Consider the following 16378-nt stretch of genomic DNA (forward strand, 5'->3'; position numbering starts at 1 on the left):
TCACTTTTGTTTTGTTCCACTTCTGTTTGTGTAACAGGTGAGTGCAGTGAGACATACGATAGTTGTTTAAGCTGTTTTGTAACTTGGCTTTATTAACATGACGTTGGTGATGCTCTGATGTTCTGTCTTGATTTTTAAAAAGCAGTTGAATAAAAGGGTCTTTTTCTGATAAGGGAGTGGTATGAGATGTTTTGGTGTGTGCTTTAGAAGTTGGAGGTCCCTTTAAAACAAGCATCAGCCGGTGGTAGCAGTAGCATTTCCTTCCCAAGTGCACCCTGTGTGTGGTGTACGCAGTCCTGCAGGCACAGTACCCTCTGTGGTGTTGTGCTGCCTTGGTTGACTTATCAAGCCTGGTCCTGTCAATGAAGTACTTGGGAGAGAGAGAAATTTAGCTGTCTTTTAAACAGAGCTCCAGACAGTGGAATGGATCTAGTTCCTCATACCAGATTCTCCATTTCGTAATCAAGCAGCTGAATTGGTGTCTGCTCTCTGGTAGATGCCAAGGACAGCCGTGTTGCAAGGGATTGCAAGGGATTGAGGTCAGCAAGATGCCAGTCTGAGATTTCATTTAAATCTACCCTGCTGATGATAACACTCTTAAGGCAGGGTGGGAAGAAAGAGGGAGGGAAAGGGGATACACTTGCCTTTTTCCTGAGGCTTTTCTGAAACTTTCTAGTGGGCTACCCAGCTTGAACCTGGTAACTGATGATGCCTGGAAAAAAATCCACCAAGTTTAAATTTGTAATGAAACCAAAAATAAACCTTCCTTCTCCCCAAAACCTCAGCACTTTCCAGAGTCCTCCAGATTGTCATGTTAAAAACCTGATAACATCTGGATATGGTTGAGGCTGCTGGACAAGTCATCAGTATTCCAAAACATTCAGCAGTACCAATGAAAGAAGAATATACTATGTCTGCAGGGGTGTTCAGTCTTTCAGTCCTGGTGGAATGTCCCTGACAGGACTGTGTTTGCTATTGCAAGCTGTCACGTTGCTTGAAAACAAAAACAAATGACCAAAAAGAAGAAATAACTAAGAAGGACTATATCTGTTCAAGCCTATCTATTTACAGTCACTGATTCATTTCTTCAAGACCTTTCTCAATAGGAATTTGGCTTGATCATGCTTAATAAATTGTGTGGAACACATGGGGGGAAAAAGAAAGTAACAGAACTCCTTTTTTTCCTTTTTCTTTTCTGTTGAGGTCTTCTCATTAAGCAGTTGGTTGGGGTTTTTTTCTCTCCTCCGTATTTATTCAGATTAGGAACAAAGGTTTCTACTACAGGCTCTCACTGTTGTTGAGACCTTCTGGGAAGGTATTCTGTGTGATATGAGCATATTGGATCAAAATCCCACAGTATATGAAGGGCAGAGCATCCTTCTTTCCTCTGTTCTGGTGCTCTTTGATACCAATGGTTCTCTCCTAAGTATTGCCAGTGGCTGCATTATTGGGATGCTTTGCTTTTAGTAGTGTGTAAAGTAAACAAAGGAAAAGTATTATTTGTGGGAAGGCATCACTTGGTAAATACTTTGTGTCAGCTATGGGACAGTGACGGGGCCTTTTGCCTCTTTGGGGTGGGCCAAACCTCTGTCTGAGCCTGCCAAAACTGGTTTTGCAAAGAGACTCACAATTCAGGAACTGAGAGAAAAACAATGGGTCTCTAGATTAAAAGTCAAACTCTCTCGAGGGAGGAAATTGTAGCTGAGAAGGTGTTTGGGGAAATAAGATTGATGAAGTCACCCATAAAATCACTTGCAACAGCCAGGTCCTGCTTGGGCCACTTCACAGGAAAACAGAGCTTTTGGTGGGATGGACAAACGACTCCATGGGGTTTCTTTTCACCCCTTGCCATCACAGACGTTCAATGTCTGATTCCTCAAGTAGGTGACAGCTTGTGTTTAACAGAACCAGTTTGCCCTGTAAGAGGTGCAGCTGTGTGGGATACACAGTCAGAGGACAACTCATTGCTCTCCACTGGTTTTATTTTTCCTTAAAGAAGTGCTGCCTATGCCTTAATTAGCTGGAGCTGCTGGGCAGAGGCTCCTGCCCCGTGCAGGACTGTGGGCTGAGAGCTGCTAAAACAGTGGCAAAACTTGTGAGCTCCTGGGGTTTAGATCTGAGGTCTGAGGGAAGTGACTTGAAGAGAAAAGGGGTGACAGAAATACATATCTGTCGTGTTCTTCAACCACAGTCGAGATGCTCAGAAGGGATCAAATCTTGTGTTCTTCCAAAAACCACAGGAGTTTAATTCTGTGGGGGTCACTGAATTGTCCACTGACTGTTTTGGTGCTTGGGTGGGCAGAGAGTGTCTTGCCGTGCCTAAAGTCCTGTTTACTGTTCAAGGAAAAACCCAAGAAAATGAATGTATTCCTGTCCATGAGAAGCAGAACTTGTTAATCCTCGTGCAGCTGAGATCTGTGGTAAAAGTGCTCAGGCACTTAAACTAGGCACAGGATGGTGTGAGACATGGGGTTTCTCCAAAGTATGCAAGCAGCTTTACACGGAAAAGCTTCATCAAAAGTCCCCCAGGAAATTCTTGTCACAATGACTGAAACCCGAGAGACCTTTTCTGTGTTGTGAAATCCACAGTGGGAGAGGCATGCTTTGGACTTGAACCAGGAGAACCCAGGGATGCACGTTCCGTCTCTCTTCTGTCCAAGGAGCCAAGTCCTCTACTTCCACAGCCTCACTCAATTAAAACTCTGAAATGCTTGGAGGTTATCAACTTTTTTTAAAAGTTTGTCTTTCCTTCTAATGCTTGCCTGGCCTCTTGTGTTTTGCTTCATCTCTGTGACGGAATTGCAGAGGGGTTGCCTTCTTCAGGAAATGCTTAACTCCCGAAAGAGAACCAGTTGTTTTCATGGCAGCTTGAAGAGGGAAGTGGGATTTAAAAAGAAAAGAATAAACAAGATCTGGATAAATATTTTCCAGTTGGTCTCACAGTCTAGGAAGCATGTTCAGACACTGTTTCATCGGTTCTTGGCTGGGGAAAACCCTCCTGGATGGACTCACTCATCCTCTCAGGCGATGAAAGGATGCTGAACCCCGGGAGAGCTGCATCCTCCAGCTCTGCCCAGAGCCCTGGCGAGATGCAGAGGCTCCCCGGTGTGCATGGCAGGCTGTCTGCATCCTGCTGCAGCGTGGGTTTGGGGAGGAAGGGCACAGATGGAGTGGACAATTAGCAGGAATAGCAGAGCTCTCTCCTGGTGTGCTGTGTGGCTGTGCTCAGGAGCAGCCTGGGCCGGCTTTGGGTGTGAATGAAGTGCTTTTGGTGCGCATCTGCTGATTTCTAACCACTCCTAGAGCCAGATGTTTGGAACCAGCATTCCCACTGGCATCTGTAAAGCCTGAAGGTAAAAGGTCTTTTACTCACTTTTATTATTATTTACTACTTAAGAAATCTAAGAACATATTAATTTCTAGTAAATTTGTCAGCTTGAGGAAGGAGAAGTGTCATTCTGATAAACTTGTTGATTGAGAACGTACTATGACATGGGTAGAAGGAAGATAAGGAAGGAGCTGTGCAGGCAAAGCCTTGGATACCAGGGCTGTGGGTGAGCAGCTGCACCTGTTCTTATTATTTCTGAGTGTTACCAGTGACCCTTTCACACTCTTGGGAATGGGTTTGTGAGAGGGTTCTCAGATAACATTTATTTCACTGTTGCTTATCTGGATCTCAGGGTGCTGTGCGTTTAATTGTAGACTGATGACAAAATAATCCTTCCAGCAGAATGCCTTACCTATATCTTCCCTGGATATCTCTGTTTTGGTTTGAGGGGGTGAGGGTAAACACTGATTTCTTTTATTTAGTGTGTGTTTAGTTTTCACAATTGGCCCCTTGTTAATATTTTTATAAAGACAATTCTTCAGAATTCCTTCCTCCTCTTTTGTCGCCTGGATAAAAATATGTTTCTCCAGTCTTTTAATTTTGATTTCAAGCTTTCATTCATTTTATAGAGGATTTTTTGTGCCTTGAGTGAGAGAGAATATTTTATATCCTTGCTTTTTCAGAATTGTTTGGGGGTTTTTATTATTCACTACAGGTATTTGAACTCTGTGCTCTTCTTAATATCTTTACACTCTGGGTTTATTAAATTTTATTTCTTATATATTTCCATATAAACTTATCTAGATATTTGTATTTTCCCATTTATAACTCAAAACCGAGACAGGTCCCTGTTCAATTTCTTTCAGCAATTCCCAAAATACAAAGCTGTTTCTTCCTGAGTAGGAATTTAGTATTTATTACTCATTGGAGCAGCTTTTCTGTATTCATGTTTTTAAAACCACTTGCTCGTTTTAGAAGCCCTTCTACTGACTCATGTTCCTCCACTCCCAAATCTCTTCTCCTCTTAAGTAGTTTATTTTTGGTGAGGTTTTTATTAGGGAAGTTTTACACAATTGGGCTTATTCATGTGTTCCTTTTAAGTGCTGTACTAATGCCTTGTGCTGTGAAACCTGATGTTGTTGTTGAAAGGTGTAGCCTTAATGTTCAAACTCCTTCACCTTTAATTATCAGAACAGATTCAAGATAGCTGCTTGTACAAAATCCCTTGTTGCATTGAACTGTAGGTTTGTGTAGTTATAAACCTGAAAATAACACATTGCTGTCCGGTTTCTCTCTCTTTTTTAAACTGTAGTGTGCTCTCGTGGTAGTAAATGTTGTGTTAACATGGTATATTTGTGATTACAGGGGTGTGGGGATGCACAGGGAGCATTGCTGGCATTTGGCAGCTTTAAGTATCTCTTAAACATCCCTCCCCACTGCTTCCTTTTGCCTGGTTCATCCCAGGCATTGTAACGTTTAACGTGGGCACTAGGCTAGCGCTGTGCAGCTGAATATTTATGAGCCCAACACGAGATAATTAGCCATAATATCCGAAGCCAATAAAATTGTGCTTATCTGATTTTAATTCCACTTAACGGATGGTGTCTCTGTGCAAGTAGTTGCGGTCACTTCAGCGTTGGCTGGTGATTTCCACGCATTTAGTCCCCAGACCACTTAGTCAGAACCAAAAATTCACACTCGGTGGGATGAATGAGGATGTTTCTATTTGTGAGAGCTATTTCCTGACTCATGAAATCATGGCAAGTGAGTGGCAGGGTGTCACGTTCCAGGTTGCTTTTTGTCGTTTCTGTGGTCGGTATCCGTGGGGCCGTCGGGATGATGTGCTTCATGCTGCTCGTGCGGAGGAGTCTGGCAGCTGGCGCATGCAGGAATATTATCTGTGATTACCTTGATCATGAGAAATTACTGCGTGGGAATTATCTTAGGAGAGGGTAATCGTGTCCTGGAGACGTCTTGTCTCCTGTGTTTTCTTTGCAGGGAGAGAGGGGTTTGAAGAGATGCAGCTTTCTTAGAGGCAGCCAAAGAGTAGAAGTGTGGAGATTAGGAGAAAGGGCTCCCGGTGAAGTAAAGCTCTGGGGTTTTGGTGGGAGAAGCTTTTCCTTTGATAACAGGCCAGACAGGGTCAGAAAGAGGTGGCTGGAGGAGGAAAAACAGTCTTTGCTTTCCAAAGGAGAAGCTGTGTCTGCAGCGGGCAGATTTGGAGTCTTTGACAAAGCTCTGTGTTCCAACGGTGGAGCCTCCAGAAAGAGAAGCTTCAGCTGCGAGACCCAACGGGGAAGGATGTCCCAGAGGGCAGCAGGAGATGCTCGTGGCCCAGGGCTGTCTGCGGGATGTCAGCACCTGCCCCACAGCCCAGGAGGGGCCCAGATTGGTCCTTGCCAATCCCCTCGAGGGGTCAGCAAGCCCAGGCTTTGTCAGTATGAAAGAAACTGTGGTAGACTCTTCTCAGAATTCTGTGTTCTTCTTAAAGACAGGCCTGAATCGCAGCTGCCAGAGGGTACAGAAAGGGGAAGTGTACCCAGTGGTTCGGTTCCTGCTAAGCTTATTTGACACTGGAAATGGGAGCCTTAACTCTTCCTGACACACATACATTTGGGCCTTGCAGGGAGAGGGTAAGTTCTGCCGTGGTAAAATTTTCTTCAGGCAAAGCTCCCTGGTTTGCATTTCCACAAGTGCTGCCCGTAATGGAACTTGGCGCGAGATGAGAATCGCCTGCGTGCTTACAAAATGAGCGCTTCCTAGGCACATTGACCCTTTTTTCCTTAAAATAACAAACCCGGAGGAAAGTATTTGGGTTTTAGGCCTTTGGTTTTTTTCCAAATAACGAATGGTGCAGATTTGCAGTGCTAACAGTATGTGACTTAGGACTCAAAGCAATGGCATTTTATAAGTAAACATGTGCAAGATTATCTCTGTGCACTTATTTATCCCATTACTTTGGTATAGAGTTACTTGATTGCTTGCTTTAACTAATTAACTTGTATTATCGTTCAGCCTTATGCTTTCTGTGGTGATACGTTCTCTGTGGTAGTTACTCAAGAGGCTCTTTAGACTCTTCTGAAATAAATACTTCAGAATCCTGTAAAACATCACTTATTTAAAGGAAGCTGTTTATGTAAACAATAGGCTAATGCATGAAACTCTTGACATGTTAGCATCGAAACCAACTGTCCCCCAAGTGGTTTTGTTCTTACTCTGAGGAAAGCTGAAGCTCGACATCCGGTTTTCTGTGGGCGAGAGAGCTTTTTACAAGTTATGGGACCGCTTGTTCAAATGAAGTTAAAAAATATTTCCTACGAAGGTGACAAAAAAAAATTACTGAAATAGCTTCTTAAGGAAGCTCATGTTTTAGAGAGCAGGCATTCTCTCTCTTTGTCCCTTATGGGGAATGAGCTAGTCATTTAAATCTGCACTTGGTATAGAAGATCCTTCTCAAAACACGGGCATTTAGTAAGGACTAGGGGTTATGGTTTTAAACTGAAAGAGGGCAGGTGTAGTTTCCATATTCAGAAGAGATTCTTCCCTGTGAAGGTGGGGAGGGCCTGGCACAGGGTGCCCAGGGAAGCTGTGGCTGCCCCTCGATCCCTCGAAGCATCCAAGGCCAGATCGGCCGGGGCTTGGAGCAACCTGATCTAGTGGAAAGTGTCCCTGCCCATGGCGCAGGGGGTGGAACAAAATGATCTTTAAAGTCCCTTCCAACCCAAACCACTCTGGGATTCAATGGTTCTGTGAAAAACCGCTCGCCTGAAAATTGCTGCAGAGAGGAGCCAGATGAGTGACAGTGATGTGTGAGAACAGGAGTGAGCAAACGCACTTCTGCAGTCAAATGCGTTTATTTGTGTCAGCTGTCACCACACATCGCTACCGATGCTGTCTGTAGGTTTGAGACTTAGGGGATCAGAATTACGTGGGGTTTTGAGGTTTGAATTCTAGTTCTTGAGATTTGTTGATTGTGCAAAGACCTCTGATTCTTTTTGCCCTTCCTTGCCACAGACAAATCCCTCTTTCTAAGAAGTTAAGTGCAAGAGAGAGTACCCTGTCAAATGCAATGGCAAGTTGTAAACAGACCTGCTTATTCATTTTATGTCTGACTTCAGCTGCTTTTGCATGTTTTAGAGGTATTGAAGAGCTTTCCTGTATCCTGTACTCTGACTCTACTCCCAAGTAAAATCTTCTGAGATGATCAGATATTTCTGTGATGATGGTATGGTCAGAGTTTTAGCTGCATCTCACTCATCCTAAGATGAGTTGCTGTCTATTTTCTTCTACTTACGTCTCTGAATTTACAACCCATTTTCATAGAAAAAAATAGTAGCCCTTTTGATGTAGATACCCTTAAAAGCAATTTTCCTCTAACAGTCATTTAGTAACACAGATGCTTTGGCAGGCAGGTTTGGCAGGTTTTGACAAAGCACTACAAAGAATCTGCCGAACTTTAAACTCATGCAGTGTGTCTCCATCTACCTTGTTTTTCCTGTTAGCTCTGGCTGCACTTGTACACAAGAAGAGGCTTTGTTGGCAGCACAGATCCAGGCAGTGCCACTGAGGGGGAGCTGCCTGTGAAGGGAAGAAGGTGAACACACAGACCCAAACAGCTCCCAGTTGCCTTCAGTTACCTCCGCTCACGCAACGCTTTTTTTAACATTACTGCTGGGGTATTTTGGCTGTGTCCTGTATAAATAGCCTCTCTCAGTAACCAGTTCCTCTGCCAGCTTTATGAAGCAGTGAATCCTTGCATGCCTGGTGTACCATGGTGCTGCTTTTGCAGGCTGGGCTGGCTGAGAGCATGGTGCTCAGCCAGGGGAGGATTTGGGCTGCACTGTGGTTCGTTGTAGGTTTCCTGTCAGCTCTCCTGTAGCTGATAAAAGGAGCATGGTTCAAGCCACTGATGTCCTCTATGGCGGCCTGTTCCTTTACTGAGGTAGTACTTAAACAATAATGAAACTTACTCTTACAGAAATTAGGACAAAGTTTTGAAAAGGAATGGGGAAGGAAGGGATAAGTGTTCAGGCTGTTGTGGCAGAGACAAATCATTGTCTCCATGTTGGTTTTCATTATTTCCAACTGTGACTTCTGCCCCCACTTGCATATGCAACAACATATGATAATTTGGCTCTTCTTTATGGCATCCCAGTGTTAGGCCTGACCTGTGTCAGTAAAAGCCTTTCGGTCCAGAAGATTTGGTTGGCAGCACCGGCATCTAGGAGAGTGTTGAGTACCCTGGCAGGGTGGCAGGTGAGGCCCCTCTGCCTTTGTGGGGTTAGGCATCAAGAGGTTTGTGCATCTTTTATATGTCTTTTTTATATCTTTTACTATTAATACATAATCTCAAGGAAATGTCCGAGGTGGTCACCCTGGTCCTTCAGCAAAGTCAGAGTATGTGGTTAATGCTAAGGAAAGAGCAAACCTACATATGTAAGGAAAAGGTGGTGCAAAGTTCTCTGTCTTGGCCCTGCCCAGGCAAATCCTGTGCATGGCCAAAATCAGGCTGGTGCCCTCCCACACATTCGAGTGCTGGTGGGCACAGGCCAGGGCTGGGGAGCTGGGACTGCTGTGGGGTCTGCCCAGACCCAGCGCAGCACTGCTAATGAGGTGTTCCCCCTCCTCACACAGACGTGACTGCTGTGTTCCCTGCTTTAGCTGTGCTAACAAGGTGTTTTCAGCTGGTGTATGCACAGCAGCAGGGAGCCACAAAACCTGCCCGAGGAGCTTGTTATTATAATGACAGTTCCTTAGCTCCTGCTTGGATATACTCTAAAAGGGGAAGACTTCTTTCCAGGAAATACGTTTTCCCTTCTTCATCAGGGAGTTTCTTCTGAGCTTTCCGTGAATGCTTCATGCCTACAAGCAGAAGTGGAGGTCCTTAAATATAATTGTAAAATGCCATTGGTTTTTGTTTCTGGGGGGAATTGTCCATGTAGAGCAGGAGTTTTGAGTTAGTTTGACATAAGACATGAATGGCTCAAACATATCAATTGAAAAATTTGTGTTTGCACAGGAACCAAAACAATTTATTGGGTGGGTATGTGGCATCTTGTAGAGCCAGCAGCCACCAAGTGCAGGAGCCTGGCTGTGCTGTGCAGCATGTGTGCCCAGACTTCTGCCACCTTCCTACTGTTACTGTGGAAACTATAATTTCCACCCTGGCCCTGAAACAGGGGGTTTCTATCTGCAAAAGGGGACAAGGTCTGCAGATGAGAAAGAAATACTCCTGTGCAGTATGAAGCCAGCTGGGGCACTGACTGTACTGGGTTTGCATGGTTGTGCTTGATGTGGAGTTCCATATTCAAATGGATGTTGATGTGTTTGTTGTCATTTTAATGGTAAAAATCCAGGTGGGTGTGTTGTATATGCACTTAGACATATGGACCTGAGGAGACCTGTCCTGAGAAATGGAAGCTAGGGAACGCAAGGGAAAGGAAAACATCCTTAGAGAGTCGGACATTTCTGAATTGTCAGGTACACAGATGGAAAAAAGTGACAGTGTAAAGGCTCATCAGACTCCCTCCCTGCCCCCGACTGGCCTGGCCTGAATTAAAAACACATACAGCAATCTCCACTCTGAATAACTTCTGCATGGCTATATAATTTCAAAGAGAAACGCTTTCAGGGTGATGATAGGTTTTGTCTACATCTGTAATGTCTCATTTGTCTTTGGATACCCAACAGCCTTCGCTTTGTTTATTCAGAGCTAAGCAAACATGAGGCTGAATGTACTTTTCAATGATCAATGTAAATCAACTTGAAAAATGGAAATCGTTACGAAACATACACACACGTATATATTTAGCGAGGTTTGCTAGATTGATTGCTCCTAAACCTAGAGCTTGGCTCCTCTTACGTGCAGGGAATTCACAAAGAGACAGCCATAGCCCAGGGACAGTGAAGTGTGGTCACTGATGGATAAAATAAAATTCAAGTCTGTTTGCATTTTAATGGATTTTAATCACATGAGAGTTTGGAGGGAAAAAAAATAGATTTTTTTTTTCTTTTCATCATTTTGTCTGATTGCTTCAGGGCTAACAAAAGTGGTCCCAGGTACTGAGATACCATTTGCAGCCCTTGTGCTCCTGTTGAAAAAGGCTTTTGCAAAGACAAGGGATGTGCACAATCATCATTAGTCACTGAGAGCAGGACAAATAGTGCTGGTCTGTAGATGTGGCAAGGAAAGCAGAGCTTAAAGTTTTTGGCAGACTAAGTAGTGAGGAGGAAATGAACAAGATGCCATGGATGGTTTTTATCACCAGAGATTTACAAAAATAGGCTTGACATCCGTCAGGGGTTGGGGGGTAGGGTACCATCCAGCTCTAACCATGTGGAAGCAGCACCATCTGTCTCTGGCAAGCTAAAACTCTTGAAAAAAGGGAGTTGTTCCTTAGTCTTTCACTCTTTGGTGCTGCCTCTCATCTGTTTGTCATTCCTGCTGTCTGTGGCACGATCTCCATGCGTATTTTAAACGTTCTTGCTTTGTGCTGCTGGCGGGGACCAGCTCTGCCTGGCTCACCACTCCTTCCTGCTGTCCCTGCTGCTGCTGCCTCATTCCTGCTTTGTCAGCCGCTTGTTTCCTCTGGAACCCCGTTCCTTGTGCCATAATATTGGGTGAGATTTATCCCTCAACCCTCAGAAATAATTTTTTGTTCAGGAACACCATTAGGACAGCTAAACCAGGTATTTTGTGATAATACTATCACTAAAAAGGAAAGAAAAAAAGAGAAGGGGGAGCAGAGTGTGTGTAAAATGCCAAGGTATTTCATGAAGGGCAGAAAATAGAGAAGCTCAAGCTTTTTGCCCCGTATTTTCTTTTGTTGTGTCACTAAGTGGGATGTTTGTGTCTGTTTATACTCCGATTTCTTGTGTGTTTTGAAATCTCATTGTACTCGGTGGAAAATTGGCTGCTTAAGTAAAGGCATGTTAAGGACAGCTCTCTACAGTAGCTGGAAGGAAATGCTTCTCGAATGTATTGTCCAAGTTGGTTCTAGTTAATAGTCTCTTGGGTATGTGAACTTTCCTTGGCTCCTCCACCCATCTTCTGGCAGCAAACAGAATTCTTAGCATTTCAATTTAAAAATAAAATAATTAATAAAAACCTGGGCTGCCCTTCTAAGTTGTTTCCCAATAGGAGTGAAATGTACTTCAGTAATAACTCATAAACCCACTGGTGTGGGTTGATTGTTCCTGCTGGGGAGGGGATCCCCACTAAACAGCAACATAAAGCATATCTCTTCAAAATATTATAATTAACTGCATTTCTATAAAAACCCTCCTCTCCCTTTTCCCCTGCTCTGGTTGGATTTACTGTTATGAGATGCAATTGCTCAGCAGGACTGCTAATTAGATGTTACCAGGCCTGTTTGTGCAAGGTTGTGACCTATAAATTTCTGTTTAGCATTGCTGGAGGACAGACATTTTCTCTCCACTGGTTATTATTTATCCTTGCTGAGTTCATGTGTTCTCCTTCTGGGATTTTGGAGAGGGCCACCTGTGGCTCTACCCTTCGGACAGAAGGGGGTTTGGATGTGCCGTGGGAGCTTTGTGATGTCAGTTTGCAAAGCATACAGCAGGGAAGACGTCTGGGAACAAGTGCATGTTTGTGCTTAGGCATGAGATGTAAATATAAACTCAAATATAATTTAAAATATAGATTTACAGTACAAAAATCTGGCTCGAAAATACAAATCAGCTAAAAAGCAGCGTAGTGAAGAACATGACGTTTGGTCTTCAGGAGCTTTGTATTTTACAACTCTTGGGGAACAGAGCAGGAGTCAGGAGGAAGAAAGTAAGTAGGTGAGGGCTCAAGGGGAGAGAGTGTTTGGGGTGAGGATGTGGCCTTTATTCGTCACAGCCTAAGCTACTGGAAAGAGGAGGAAGCATTAAGTAGAGGGAAAACCCAGCTGAAGAGTACCTGAAATGCTGCACCCTGCCTCCAGATCCTTTTAATTAGCCAGCCCATCCTCAAAGGATACATTAATCATGCTGCTTGGGGTTTGCCAAAAGCACAGGGAACCTGCTCCACCCGTTGAGGTGGTACCTCCGGAGCCTTGAGCATGGCATGGCAGAAATGTCCAAACCAAGAAACGTCCTTCCCCTGGCACAGGGTTAGCTCAGCACCTGCAGTTCTCTGCCTGGTGCTGTTACTTCTTCCTGTGTTGCCTCTTTCTTTCACGGCTGGTTTCCCACAACACGGAATCCTAAAGTGGCTGGGGTTGGGTGGAATCTTAAAGATCATCCAGTTCCAGCCCTCTGCCGTGGGCAAGGACATCTTCCTCTCGACTGGGTTGCTCCGAGCCCTGTCCAACCTGGTTTTTGAAACTTCCACACGGCTTCTCCGGGCAGTATCACGTGGAGTAGGCAAGAAGAAAGAAATCACCCACTATATGCTGAAATTTTGGAACAAAATTAAGCTTGATTTGCCAATCCTGGCATTGTGTGGTAATGAGGAGAGCAAAGCACTCTGAGTCAGGAGGCTCCTGAGCCTTGATGCCAGCCTGCAGCTCAATGTCCTGCTTTGACCATGGTGGTGGTGACCTCCTTATGCTTAACCAAAGGGGATTTTTCTGCCCAAGCCGGCTTTCCCTCCCTAAACCAGGTGCAATAGCTGTGTTAAATTACACAGGGAAACCAACCTCACATAACCCTTAACTGAAGGTTAAAGGGTAGAGCTGATGAAAGAGGTACTACAGGTCGTTGCTGTACTGCATGAAGTGTGGGATTCAGGTTATTTGTCATAAGACATCTCTTTGCATAAATCTAAATATGGCTCAGGATCCCAATTGCACTTTTATAAGACCCAGTCTCCTTCCTCTAAAGTTTTGTGTCTGAACTATCATTAAATGATGAAAAAGGTCCAATCTTTTGTTTATTAGCATTGATTTACTGAGATGCATGGAGACTTTTCAGATGTTGGTGAGGAAAATGGAATGAGGAGCGTTCTGGTGCTTTTGCTTTTAAGTAGGCCAGATCAACTAATTGGTATGTAATAACCTGGTGGTTCCAGGTTCTTCTGAAGACATTTTGAAGGTGCCAGAAGGAAGCAGAATGGGTCTGTCTAAATAGCATGGGGAGTACTGCAGGGCTTCTTGTACATTATATTTGAATCCCTTGAGGAGGTGCCTTACTAAGTCATTTGTTTTAGGTGGTTAAAATATGAAAGCTAACTTTAGCCTATATGCCTGAATGACCTGGTTAATATGCAAAAAAATGCACATTATTGCAGCAGGTTTTAGTGTCCTGTGAACTCTCCCTTTGACAAGGGAAATAAGCTCCCCTCTATGTGACGTCAGCAGTGCTCACAACTCCTCTTTTCCCTTTTCCCCCAAGTCTGTCGAGGCAAGAAAGAACCCAAACCCAAAAGAAGCACCTAATTGCTTCTTGTGTCTACCCCAGCCATGAGGAAACATTCAGGCTGAAAATAGCTAGAACTGTACAGCAGCAGCCAGCTGTGCAGTGGTGGCAGGGTGAGCGAGCATTTAAAGCATCATGTGCGATTGTTGTGGGGTTTTTTTTCATATTACTCTTCTTTTTTCCTTTATCCTTTCTTGTCATAAACACCACCACACACAGGAAGGGCTGGTTTGAGATCACCTAGGGTGTGTTTCTGTAGAGGTGGGTTTCAGAGAAGGGGAATTCAGCAGCCCTGCCATTGCTCTGGCAAATGAAGTTTATAGGGTAGGATCAGTGACAATGAAAATATCTGCTTTCTGGAAAGGAAGCCAAAGATGAAAGCTTGTAAAAGAGACAAGCCTGCATGGTATAGTTTGGGCTGCGCTGGAAGACAGCGGGTTTGCTTGTCAGTCGTTCATCTGGGACTTGCTGTGGGCACTGTCCCATCACCTGCTCTGTTCCCGGGGCTTCTCCTTGTCTCCGCAGAAACGCTTCCCTGCCTTTGCCATTCCCATTCCTCCCTCCTCGACAGGAGAGAGCAGAAGGGTCCTGCTCTCTTGAGAGAGGTCTGTGACAGATGAATGTCAGCTGGCTGATGCCTTCTTGGCAAGGGTGGGGGTAAAGGGGTCTGCGAGCTGTGGTGTTGGTGCTTTTGCCAAGCTCTGTGCACTGCTTGTGCCACACACCCTTAATTTTGACCTCAAGCACACTGGTACGTTTTTGTGTGTGTGCACCAAAAATATGTGCAGGAACTGAGGAGCTTTTGCCTTCAAATTGTTTTGTTGGGGTTTTTTCTGCACAGCTGCCTTGGGCCAAGGTCCTTTTTAAGTTCAGGACATTTTTTTCTTTTGTCCTCTTCCTGCACTGCTGCAAAAAATAAAGAATAAAGAGGGAACAGCCCACTCTGGATGCCTGCTGCTGAAGAGACTGTGAGATGGAGATTAGGGGTTGGTGAGAGCAAGCACTGCAGAGGAGAGAACAAGGTGAAGGGCATAGAGCTGGGTAAAAAAAGGACCATGCATAAATTAAGAGGAAAAACTGCAGACTTTTTTTTCTCCCACGAATAATTAACTTTTCTGCTATTCTTCACTTTTCTGCTTTCTAAACCTCTCACGAAAGCCTCTCCTTGCTTTGGGGAGAAGTGTCACTTGAGAACCTTCTCAGAACTTGGCAGCTATGTAATAGGGGCATGTAATCTTTTATAATCCTCTCTACAGGTTTGTAATAACCGTTTCTGTTTTGAGATTCCAAAGTGTTTTGTAGGCCAAGTGGGAATTCAGCTGTGAGAGAAAAATGTACTTAATATTCAGGAGCAAAGATGAGTGGTCCTGGGCAGGGAGCGAGACCTGAATAAGAAGGAAGGGAAACCTGCTTAGCATTGAAGGAAGGGTCACAGCAATGGCTTCAAGCAACTGCGGCTTATTTGAAATCTTAGGTATCCTGGGAACCAAATTGGTTTTTCACACGGGCAGCAGCTTCTGTTGTGGTGATGTCATGAGATTTACAAGGCTGCACAATGAGGCGCTTGTTCGCAGGCAGGGGCGCAGGGAGCACGGGGCGCACCTGCAGGATTTGGGACATCCCCACCTTGATTGGGCTGTGATTTCTGGTTCCGCTTGTTGAGCCACCGAGCGCACGGTGATTGCCTGATTGGAGGCGGCTGGCACTGGTCCACGTGGGAAGGTGCTGATGTCTCCCAACAGGCACATCCTTCACGGTGTGTCTCCTGGACCAGGCTGGGTGCAGCCCACGAGGACGGGGACAGGGAGCGAGGCACAGCGGGGGGAAGCGAGGATCAATTACCCTTTGTAAGTTTAGCGGTTAGCAATCGGCTAGGCAGCAAGTAAGAAGCTTAGAGGAGCTCAGTAGTATTCAAGCTAATTGGTGGCTTCAAACTGCTATTAAGAGCTCCCACACCTTTTGCTCAAAGAAGCTGCTTGGTGACAGCAAGCTGGTGCAACTTTCTGCTTTCTAATCAAAATTACCCTGCCAGGCCAATCTGAGCTTTTTGCCTAATTTTTGCCTCTGCTGTTAGTTCCTTAGCTCTTATTTTTTAGGACTTTTCAAGAAAGCTTGAGACTGTTGGCACACTCAGCATCTGCTCACTAAACTAGTCGTAAGATTTTAAGACTTGCGGTTTCTTTTTTGGAGCAGCTCCATAAATTTTGCTTTTGAAAATAAAATCTCGGTGAAACTGCTCGCATGGTTGTGGCCTAACTGAATTTGTGCTCTCGAGCTTCTGCAGAGCCCTTGGGTACCAGGGAACACTGAGCCCTTTTAGGAAGTATCAGGGGCTGGGGGTGGCAGACGTGTTAGCGCAGGCCTTGGGAAAGGTTTGGGTTTGGAACTGCGCGTGTTACGGGGAAGGGAGAAGGGAAATCTTGGCTGATCTCTGCCGTAGTCTCAGGCCTGGTGTGAAAACTCCTGAGCTGTAGATAGGCACAGTGGTGACGTTGCAAGAACAGGGCAGATGTATTGACTCGGGCCCAAGGGAAGTTGGCAGAGCTGCCTGGGAGCTCAGCTGCAGGAGGGAGGCTGCTGTACCTTGCTCGCTGCCGGCTGACTCCTGTACAAACAAGTCAGATCTCTCCTAGGGGAGGAATTGAAGGGCTGGGAATGATGTCAGCGAGGAGAGGCAGCGAGAGCCCA

The 16378-nt window shown here is 45.0% G+C and overlaps 1 protein-coding gene across 11 annotated transcripts in view; it reads left to right on the plus strand.

Annotated features, from left to right (window-relative positions):
- Nucleotides 1-16378, plus strand: part of RASAL2 (RAS protein activator like 2) — a 165133-nt gene that overhangs the window by 59178 nt on the left and 89577 nt on the right. The gene's annotated exons all lie outside the window — the stretch shown is intronic.

This window comes from Corvus kubaryi, unplaced genomic scaffold (assembly GCF_017639235.1).
Source record: "Corvus kubaryi isolate FWS band 111438036 unplaced genomic scaffold, C.kubaryi_AGA036_p1.0 37361, whole genome shotgun sequence".
Taxonomy (NCBI): domain Eukaryota; kingdom Metazoa; phylum Chordata; class Aves; order Passeriformes; family Corvidae; genus Corvus; species Corvus kubaryi.